This window comes from Trachypithecus francoisi, unplaced genomic scaffold (genome assembly GCF_009764315.1).
Source record: "Trachypithecus francoisi isolate TF-2019V2 unplaced genomic scaffold, Tfra_2.0 Lachesis_group7, whole genome shotgun sequence".
Taxonomy (NCBI): domain Eukaryota; kingdom Metazoa; phylum Chordata; class Mammalia; order Primates; family Cercopithecidae; genus Trachypithecus; species Trachypithecus francoisi.
In genome coordinates, this window is record NW_022681472.1 from 1,275,015 (window position 1) to 1,287,190 (window position 12,176).

The following is a 12,176-nucleotide window of genomic DNA, read 5'->3' on the forward strand; positions in this document are numbered from 1 at the left end:
AAAGCAGTTTCACAGATAGCTAGTTTTCATTGTGGGATATTCAATTTTTCACTACAGGCCTTAGTGACATATGAAAAGGCCCTTCACTGATTCTACATTGAAAGTGTTTCCAAACTGCTGAATAATAATAATTTTAAAAAGGTGTAGCTTTGTGAGCTGAATGCAAACATCACAACACACTTTCGCAGATAGTATGTTTCTAGTTTTCATTGCAGGATATTGTTTTCTACTATAGACCTCAGTGGACTCTGAAATGTCCTTCACAGATTCAACAGAAAGTGTGTTTCCAACCTGCTTAATAAAAGAAAGGTATAACTCTGTGAGCTGAATCCACACATCACAATGCAACATCACAGATAGCGTCTTTCCAGTTTTTATCTTTGGATATTTGGTTTTTCACTATAGGCCTCATTTTGCTTTGAAATATATTGGAAATTCTACCAAAAAAGTGTTTCCAACCTACCATATTAAAATAAATGTTAAATCTCTGAGCTAATCAGAAAGCAGTTTCACAGATAGCTAGTTTTCATCATGGGATATTCAATTTTTCACTATAGGCCTCAGTGGCATATGCAAAGGCCCTTGACTGATTCTACATTAAAAGTGTTTCCAAAGTGCTGAATAAAAAAAAAAAAGGTTTAAATTTGTGAGTTGAATGCAAACATCACAACACATTTTCACAGATAGCATGTTTCTAGTTTTCATCGCGGGATATTCGGTTTTTCACCATAGGCCTCTTTGGACTCTGAAATGTCCCTTGGCAGATTCTACAAAAAAAGTGTTTCCAACATGCTGAATCAAAATAAAGCTTTAATTCTGTGAGCTGAATCTACACAGCAAAAAGCAGTTTCACAGATAGCTTATCTCTAGTTTAAATCACAAGATACATGGTGTTTCATTTTAGGCCACAGTAAGGTATGAAGTGTCAATTCTGAGATTCTACAGGAATAGGAACAGCTCCAGTCTCCAACTCCCAGCGCGAGTGACACAGAAGACTGGTGATTTCTGCATTTTCAACTGAGGTACTGGGGTTATCTCACTAGGGAGTGCGGGACAATCGGTGCTGGTCAGCTGCTGCAACCTGACCAGCGAGAGCTGAAGCAGGGCGAGGCATCACCTCACCTGGAAGTGCAAGGGGGAAGGAAATCCGTTTTCCTAGCCAGGGGAACTGAGACACACAACACCTGGAAAATCAGGTAACTCCCACCCCAATACTGCGCTTTAAGGAAACAGGCACACCAGGAGAATATATCCCACACCTGGCCAGGAGGGTCCCCCGCCCACGGAGCCTCCCTCACTGCTAACACAAAAGTCTGCCGCGATCTATCCGCAAGGCAGCAGCGAGGCTGGGGGAGGGGCGCCCGCCATTGCTGAGGCTTAAGTAGGTAAACAAAGACGCTGGGAAGCTCGAACTGGGTGGAGTTCACAGCAGCTCAAGGAAGCCTGCCTGTCTCTGTAGTCTCCACCTCTGGGGACAGCGCACAGCTGAAGTCCAACAGGGGAAGCAGCGGGGGCCGGTGCAGACACGAACAACTCTGTCTGACAGCTTTGGGGAGAGCCGTGGATCTCCCAATGGGGAGGTTGAGATCTGAGAACGGACAGACTGCCTGCTCAGGTGCGTCCCTGACCCCTGAGTAGCCTAGCTGGGAGACATCCCCCACTAGGGGCAGTCTGACACCCCACACCTCACAGGGTGGAGTCACCCCTGAGAGGAAACTTCCAAAGGAAGAATCAGACAGGTACACTCGCTGTTCAGCAATATTCTATCTTCAGCAACCTCTGCTGCTGATACCCAGGCAAACAGGTTCTGGAGTGTACCTCAAGCAATCTCCAACAGACCAACAGACAGTCCTTCTGACTGTCAGACAGAAAACGATCAAACAGGAAGGACACCTATACCAAAACCCCATCAGTATGTCACCATCATCAAAGACCAGTGACAGATAAAACCACAAAGATGGGGAAGAAGCAGGGCAGAAAAGCTGGAAATTCAAAAAATAAGAGCGCATCTCCCCCTGCAAAGGAGCGCAGCCCATCGCCAGCAACAGATCAAAGCTGGTCAGAGAATGACTTTGACAAGATGAGAGAAGAAGGCTTCAGTCCATCAAACTTCTCAGAGCTAAAGGAGGAATTATGTACCCAGCACAAAGAAACTAAAAATCTTGAAAAAAGAGTGGAAGAATTGACAGCTAGACTAATTAATGCAGAGAAGATCATAAACGAAATGACAGAGAGGAAAACCATGACACGAGAAATACGTGACAAATGCACAAGCTTCAGTAACTGACTCGATAAACTGGAAGAAAGAGTATCAGCGATTGAGGATCAAATGAATGAAATGAAGCCAGAAGAGAAACCAAAAGAAAAAAGAAGAAAAAGAAATGAACAAAGCCTGCAAGAAGTATGGGATTATGTAAAAAGACCAAATCTACGTCTGATTGGGGTGCCTGAAAGTGAGGGGGAAAATGGAACCAAGTTGGAAAACACTCTTCAGGATATCATCCAGGAGAACTTCCCCAACCTAGTAGGGCAGGCCAACATTCAAATTCAGGAAATACAGAGAACGCCACAAAGATTCTCCTCCAGAAGAGCAACTCCAAGACACATAATTGCCAGATTCACCAAAGTTGAAATGAAGGAAAAAATCTTAAGGGCAGCCAGAGAGAAAGGTCGGGTTACTCACAAAGGGAAGCCTATCAGACTAACAGCAGATCTCTCGGCAGAAACTCTACAAGCCAGAAGAGAGTGGGGGCCAATATTCAACGTTCTTAAAGAAAAGAATTTTAAACCCAGAATTTCATATCCAGCCAAACTAAGTTTCATCAGTGAAGGAGAAATGAAATCCTTTACAGATAAGCAAATGCTTAGAGATTTTGTCACCACCAGGCCTGCCTTACAAGAGACCCTGAAGGAAGCCCTAAACATGGAAAGGAACAACTGGTACAAGCCATTGCAAAAACATGCCAAAATATAAAGACCATCGAGGCTAGGAAGAAACTGCATCAACTAACGAGCAAAATAACCAGTTAGTATCATAATGACAGGATCAAGTTCACACATAACAATATTAACCTTAAATGTAAATGCACTAAATGCTCCAATTAAAACACACAGACTGGCAAACTGGATAAAGAGTCAAGACCCATCAGTCTGCTGTATTCAGGAGACCCATCTCACATACAGAGACATACATAGGTTCAAAATAAAGGGATGGAGGAAGATCTACCAAGCAAATGGAGAACAAAAAAAAGCAGGGGTTGCAATCCTAGTCTCTGATAAAACAGACTTTAAGCCATCAAAGATCAAAAGAGACAAAGAAGGCCATTACATAATGGTAAAGGGATCAATTCAACAGGAAGAGCTAACTCTCCCAAATATATATGCACCCAATACAGGAGCACCCAGATTCATAAAGCAAGTCCTTAGAGACCTACAAAGAGACTTAGACTCCCATACAATAATAATGGGAGACTTCAACACTCCACTGTCAACATTAGACAGATCAACGAGACAGAAAGTTAACAAGGATATCCAGGAATTGAACTCATCTCTGCAGCAAGCAGACCTAACAGACATCTGTACAACTCTCCACCCCAAATCAACAGAATATACATTCTTCTCAGCACCACATCACACTTATTCCAAAATTGACCATATAATTGGAAGTAAAGCACTCCTCAGCAAATGTACAAGAACAGAAATTATAACAAACTGTCTCTCAGAACACAGTGCAATCAAACTAGAACTCAGGACTAACAAACTCAATCAAAACCACACAACTACATGGAAACTGAACAACCTGCTCCTTAATAACTACTGGGTACATAACGAAATGAAAGCAGAAATAAAGATGTTCTTTGAAACCAATGAGAACAAAGATACAACATACCAGAATCTCTGGGACACATTTAAAGCAGTAGGTAGAGGGAAATTTATAGCACTAAATGCCCACAAGAGAAAGCTGGAGAGATCTAAAATTGACACTCTAACATCACAATTAAAAGAACTAGAGAGGCAAGAGCAAACACATTCAAAAGCTGGCAGAAGGCAAGAAATAACTAAGATCAGAGCAGAACTGAAGGAGATAGAGACACAAAAAACCCTCCAAAAAATCAACGAATCCAGGAGTTGGTTTTTTGAAAAGATCAACAAAATTGACAGACCGCTAGCAAGACTAATAAAGAAGAAAAGACAAAGGAATCAAATAGACGCAATAAAAAATGATAAAGGGGATATCACCACCGACCCCACAGAAATACAAACAACCATCAGAGAATACTATAAAGGCCTCTACGCAAATCAACTAGAAAATCTAGAAGAAATGGATAATTTCCTGGACACTTACACTCTCCCAAGACTAAACCAGGAAGAAGGTGAATCCCTGAATAGACAAATAGCAGGCTCTGAAATTGAGGCAACAATTAATAGCCTACCCACCAAAAAAAGTCCAGGGCCATGGCCAGATGGATTCACAGCTGAATTCTACCAAAGGTACAAGGAGGAGCTGATACCATTCCTTCTGAAACTATTCCAATCAATAGAAAAAGAGGGAATCCTCCCTAACTCATTTTATGAGGCCAACATCATCCTGATACCAAAGCCTGGCAGAGACACAACAAAAAAAGAGAATTTTAGACCAATATCCCTGATGAACATCGATGCAAAAATTATCAATAAAATACTGACAAACCGAATTCAGCAGCACATCAAAAAGCTTATCCACCATGATCATGTGGGCTTCATCCCTGGGATGCAAGGCTGGTTCAACATTCGCAAATCAATAAATGTAATCCAGCATATAAACAGAACCAAAGACAAGAACCACATGATTATCTCAATAGATGCAGAAAAGGCTTTTGACAAAATTCAACAGCCCTTCATGCTAAAAACGCTCAATAAATTCGGTATTGATGGAACGTACCTCAAAATAATAGAGCTATTTATGACAAACCCACAGCTAATATCATACTGAATGGGCAAAAACTGGAAAACTTCCCTTTGAAAACTGGCACTAGACAGGGATGCCCTCTCTCACCACTCCTATTCAACATAGTGTTGGAAATTCTGGCTAGGGCAATCAGGCAAGAGAAAGAAATCAAGCGTATCCAGTTAGGAAAAGAAGAAGTCACATTGTCCCTGTTTGCAGATGACATGATTGTATATTTAGAAAACCCCATTGTTTCAGCCCAAAATCTCCTTAAGCTGATAAGCAACTTCAGCAAAGTCTCAGGATACAAAATTCATGTGCAAAAATCACAAGCATTCTTATACACCAGTAACAGACAAGCAGAGAGCCAGATCAGGAATGAACTTCCATTCACAATTGCTTCAAAGAGAATAAAATACCTAGGAATCCAACTTACAAGGGATGTCAAGGACCTCTTCAAGGAGAACTACAAACCACTGCTCAGTGAAATCAAAGAGGACACTAACAAATGGAAGAACATACCATGCTCATGGATAGGAAGAATCAATATCGTGAAAATGGCCATACTGCCCAAGGTGATTTATAGATTCAATGCCATCCTCATCAAGCTACCAATGACTTTCTTCACAGAATTGGAAAAAACTGCTTTAAAGTTCATATGGAACCAAAAAAAAGCCCGCATTGCCAAGACAATCCTAAGTCAAAAGGACAAAGCTGGAGGCGTCACGCTACCTGACTTCAAACTATACTACAAGGCTACAGTAACCAAAACAGCATGGTATTGGTACCACAACAGAGATATAGACCAATGGAACAGAACAGAGTCCTTAGAAATAATACCACACATCTACAGCCATCTGATCTTGACAAACCTGAGAGAAACAAGAAATGGGGAAAGGATTCCCTATTTAATAAATGGTGCTGGGAAATTGGCTAGCCCAAGTAGAAAGCTGAAATGGATCCTTTCCTTACCCCTTATACGAAGATTAATTCAAGATGGATTAGAGACTTAAATGTTAGACCTAATACCATAAAAACCCTAGAAGAAAATCTAGGTAGTACCATTCAGGACATAGGCATGGGCAAGGACTTCATGTCTAAAACACCAAAAGCAACGGCAGCAAAAGCCAAAATTGACAAATGGGATCTAATTAAATTAAGGAGCTTTTGCACAGCAAAAGAAACTACCATCAGAGTGAACAGGCAACCTACAGAATGGGAGAACATTTTTGCAACCTACTCATGTGACAAAGGGCTAATATCCCGAATCTACAAAGAACTCAAACAAATATACAAGAAAAAAACAAACAGCACCATCAAAAAGTGGGCAAAGGATATGAACAGACATTTTCAAAAGAAGACATCCATACAGCCAACAGACACATGAAAAAATGCTCATCATCACTCACCATCAGAGAAATGCAAATCAAAACCACAATGAGATACCATCTCACACCAGTTAGAATGGCAATCATAAGAAGTCAGGAAATAACAGGTGTTGGAGAGGATGTGGAGAAATAGGAACACTTTTACATTGTTGGTGGGATTGTAAACTAGTTCAACCATTATGGAAAACAGTATGGCGATTCCTCAAGGATCTAGAACTAGATATACCATATGACCCAGCCATCCCACTACTGGGTATATACCCAAAGGATTATAAATTACTCTACTACAAAGACACATGCACACGTATGTTTATTGTGGCACTATTCACAATAGCAAAGACTTGGAATCAACCCAAATGTCCATCTGTGACAGACTGGATTAGAAAATGTGGCATATACACCATGGAATACTATGCAGTCATCAAAAAGGATGAGTTTGCGTCCTTTGTAGTAGGACATGGATGCAGCTGGAAACCATCATTCTTAGCAAACTATCACAAGAACAGAAAACCAAACACCGCATGTTCTCACTCATAGGTGGGAACTGAACAATGAGATCACTTGGACTCGGGAAGGGGAACATCACACACTGGGGCCTATCATGGGGAGGGGGGAGGAGGGAGGGATTGCATGGGAAGTTATACATGATATAAATGATGAATTGATGGGTGCTGACGAGTTGGGGGTGCAGCACACCAACATGGCATAAGTATACATATGTAACAAACCTGCACGTTATGCACATGTACCCTAGAACTTAAAGCATAATAAAAAAAAAAGAGAGATTCCACAAAGAGTATTTTCAACCTACTGAATCAAAGAAAAGTTTTAACCCTGTGAACTGAATCTGCACTTCACAAAGCAGTGTCAAAGAAAGCTTCTTTCTTGTTTTCATCGTGGATATTCGGTGTTTCACTATAGGCCTCAGTGGGCTCCAAAATTTGCTATGCAGATTCAAAAAAATGAATGTTTCCAACCCACTGAATCAAAGAAAAGGTTTTACTCTGTGAGTTGAATGCACAACTCACAATGGAGTTTGACATATACCTTCTTACTGGTTTTTTTCCGCAAGATATTCCATTTTTCGCTATAGGCATCAGTGGGCACTGAAATGTCCCTTCGCAGATTCTACAAAAGCAGTGTTTCCAAGCTGCTGAATCAAAAGAAAAAGTTAACTCTGTGAGCTGAATGCACACACAATAAACAGTTTCACAGAAAGATTCTTTCCAGTTTTTATTGTGGGTTGTTCTGTTCTCACAATTGGCCTCAGTGGTCTCTGAAATGACACATCACAGAATCTAAGGAAAGTTATTCAAGCCTGCAGAATGAAAAGAATGTTTAACTCTTGAGCAGAATTCACACATCAAAAAGTAATTTCATGGATAGCTTCTTTCTAGATTTATTGTGAGATATTCCCTTTTTAACTATGGGTCTCAGTGGGCTCTGAAATGTCTTTATGTAGATTCTACAAAAAGAGTGTTTCCAACACACAAAATGAAAAGAAAAATACAACTCTGTGAGCTGAATGCACACATCACAAAGCAGTTTCACTGATAGCTTCCTTATAGTTTTATCATGGAATATTCTGTTTTTTATTATATGCTACAATGCAATGTCCCTTTGCAGATTCTACAAAAAGAGTGTTTGCAACCTACTGAATCAAAAGAAAGGTTTAATTCTTGGAGCTGAATCCACACATCACAAAGCAGTTTCACGGATAGCTTCTTTCTAGTTCAGTTTTTATCATGGGATATTTGGTTTTTCACTATAGACCTCAGTGGGCTCCAAAATTTCCCATTGCAGATACCACAAAGAGTGTTCCAACTTGCTGAGTCATAAGACAGGTTTAACTCTGTGAGCTGAATCCAAACATCAAAAAGCACTTTCAATAGCAAAGACTTGAAACCAACCCAAATGTCCATCAATGACAGAGTGGTTTAAGAAAATGTGGCATATATACACCATGAAATACTATGCAGCCTTAAAAAAGGATGAGTTCATGTCCTTTGTAGGGACATGGATGCAGCTGAAAACCATCATTCTTAGCAAACTATCACAAGAACAGAAAACCAAACACTGCATGTTTCACTCAGAAAACCAAATACTGCATGTTCTCAATGATTTTATCACTGAATATTTGGTTTTTCACTACGGTCATCTGTGGGGTTTGAAATTGTTTTTGCAGATTCTCCAAAAAAAGTGTTTGCAGGTTGCTGAATAAAAAGAAAGGTTTAACTCTGTTAGCTGAATGCACACATTACAAAGCGGTTTCACAGATAGCTTCTTTCTAATTTTTATTGTGGTTTATTAGGTTTTTCACTATAGGCCTCAGTGGACTCTGAAATGTCCCTTGGCAGATTCTACAAAAACAGTGTTTCCAACCTGTTGAATCAAAAGAAAGGTTAAACACTGTGAGCTGAATGAACACTTCACAAAGCAGATTTACGGATAGCTTCTTTCCCATTTTTATCGGGAGATATTTCATTTTTCATTATAGGCCACAATGGTCTATGAAATGTCCCTTCACAAATTTTATAAAAAGAGTTTTTACAACAGGCTAAATCAATAGAAAGTTTTAACTCTGTGAGCTGAATACACACAACACAAAGCATATTCACACATAACTTCTTGTTAGTTTTTATTATGAGATATTCAGTTTTTCATTATTGTCCTCAGTGGGCTTCAAAATGTCCCTTCACAGATTCTACAATAAGAGTGTTTCCAACTTGCTGAACCAAAAGAGATGTTTAACTCTGTGAGCTGAATGCAAACATACAAAGCAGATTCACAGATAGCTTCCTTTTAGTTTTTATCACTGGATATATAGTTTTTCACTATAGTCCTTAGTGGGCTCTGAAATATGCTTTCATAGATTCTACAAAAATGGTGTTTCAAACCTGCTGAATCAAAAGAAATGTTTAACTCTGTGAGCTAAATGCACACATCACAAGCAGTTTCATAGATAGCTTCTTTCTAGTTTTTACTGTGGGATATTCTGTTTTTCACTAGAGGCTGCAGTTGTCTTTGAAATATCCCTTTGCAGACCCTACAAATAAAGTGTTTCCAACCAGCTGAATCAAAAGAAAAGTTTAACTCTGTGCCCTGAATACACAACTCACAAAGCAATTTTACAGATAGTTTCTTTCTATCATGTGACATTTTTCCAGCTCTTTGGGAGGCCGAGGTGGGCAGATCACAAGGTCAGGAGATAGAGACTATCCTGGGTAACACGATGAAATCCCATCTCTGATAAAAATACAAAAAAAATTAGCCAAGCGTGGTGGCGAGTGCCTGTAGTCCCAGCTACTAGGGAGGCTGAGGTAGGAGAATGGCATGAACCCAGGAGACAGAGCTTGCAGTGAGTGGAGATCAAGCCACTGCACTCCAGCCTGGGAGACAGAGTGAGACTCCATCTCAAAAAAATAGAAAGAGTGTTTCCAACCTTTTGAATCAGAAGAAGAAAGGTTTAACTTGGTAAGCTGAATGCACATGTCACAAAGCAGTTTCACTAATACCTTCTTACTAGTTTTTGTCATGGGATATTTGGATTTTCACTATAGGCCTCTGTGGGCTCTGAAATGCTTCTCTGCAAGTTCTACAAAAAGAGTGTTTCCAACCTGCTGAATCAAAAGAAAGATTTGACTTACTGAGCTGAATCCCCACATCACAAAGCAGTTTCACAGACAGTGTCTTTCTAGTTTGTATCGCTGGATATTCAGCTTTTCACTATGGGCCCTGGTGGGCTCTGATATGTCCCTTCACAGATTCTACAAAAAAAAAGTGTTTCCAACCTGATAAATCAAAAGAAAGTGTTACTTTTGTGAGCTGAATCCACACATCACAAAGCAGTTTAACAGATAGCTTCTTTCTGGTTTTTATTGTGGATTATTCAGTTTTTCACTATAGGCCTCAGTGGGCTCTGAAATGTTTCTTTGCAGATTCTACAAAAAGAGTGTTTCCAACTTGCTGAATCAAAAGAAAGGTGGAACTCTGTAAGCTGAATGCCCACATCAGAGCAGTTTCACAGATAGCTTCTTACTAGTTTTTATCATGGGATATTCAGTTTTTTACTATAGGCCTCAGTGAGCTCTGACATCCCTTTTTGAAGATTCCACAGAACGAGTTTATCCAACCTCATGAATCAAAAGAAAGGTTTAACTCTGTGAGCTGAATCCTCACTTCAAAAAGTAGTTTCACAGGTAGCTTCCTTCTAGTTTCTGCTGCGGCATATTCGATTTTTCACTACAGGCCAGAGTGGGCTCCGAAATGTCCCTTCTCAGATTCTACAAAAAAATTCTTTCCAACCTGCTGAATTGAAAGAAATGTTTAACTCTGAGAGCTGAAACCACCCATCACAAAGCAGTTTCATAGATAATTTCTTTCTAGTTTTTACCTTGAAATATTTGGTTTTTCACCACAGTCCTCAGTGGGCTTCAAAATGTACCTTTGCAGATTCTACAAAAAGAGTGTTTCCAACCTTCTGAATCAAAAGAAAGGTTTAGCTCTGTGAGCTAAATCCACATATCACAAAGCAGTTTCATAGATAGCTTCTTTCTAGTTTTTGTCAGGAGATACTCAGTTTTTCACTATAAGCCTCAGTAGGCTTTGAAATGTTTCTTTGCAGATTCTCCATGAAGAGTTTTTCCAACTTGCCAAATCAAAAGAAAGGCTTAACTCTGTGAGATGAATGCACACATAAGAAAGCAGTTTAACAGATAGCTACTTTTATTATTATTATTATTATTATACTTTAAGTTCTAGGGTACATGTGCATAACGTGCAGGTTTGTTACATATGTATACTTATGCCATGTTGGTGTGCTGCACCCATCAACTCGTCAGCACCCATCAATTCATCATTTATATCATGTATAACTCCCCAATGCAATCCCTCCCTCCTCCCCCCTCCCCATGATAGGCCCCAGTGTGTGATGTTCCCCTTCCCGAGTCCAAGTGATCTCATTGTTCAGTTCCCACCTATGAGTGAGAACATGCGGTGTTTGGTTTTCTGTTCTTGTGATAGTTTGCTAAGAATGATGGTTTCCAGCTGCATCCATGTCCTACAAAGGATGCAAACTCATCCTTTTTGATGACTGCATAGTATTCCATGGTGTATACATGCCACATTTTCTTAATCCAGTCTGTCACAGATGGACATTTGGTTGATTCCAAGTCTTTGCTATTGTGAATAGTGCGGCATATGAAGATTAATGCAAGATGGATTAGAGACTTAAATGTTAGACCTAATACCATAAAAACCCTAGAAGAAAATCTAGGTAGTACCATTCAGGACATAGGCATGGGCAAGGACTTCATGTCTAAAACACCAAAAGCAACGGCAGCAAAAGCCAAATTTGACAAATGGGATCTAATTAAACTAAAGAGCTTTTGCACAGCAAAAGAAACTACCATCAGAGTGAACAGGCAACCTACAGAATGGGAGAAAATTTTTGCAACCTACTCATGTGACAAAGGGCTAATATCCAGAATCTACAAAGAACTCAAACAAATATACAAGAAAAAAACAAACAACACCATCAAAAAGTGGGCAAAGGATATGAACAGACATTTCTCAAAAGAAGACATCCATACAGCCAACAGACACATGAAAAAATGCTCATCATCACTCGCCATCAGAGAAATGCAAATCAAAACCACAATGAGATACCATCTCACACCAGTTAGAATGGCAATCATTAAGAAGTCAGGAAACAACAGGTGTTGGAGAGGATGTGGAGAAATAGGAACACTTTTACATTGTTGGTGGGATTGTAAACTAGTTCAACCATTATGGAAAACAGTATGGCGATTCCTCAAGGATCTAGAACTAGATGTACCATATGACCCAGCCGTCTCACTACT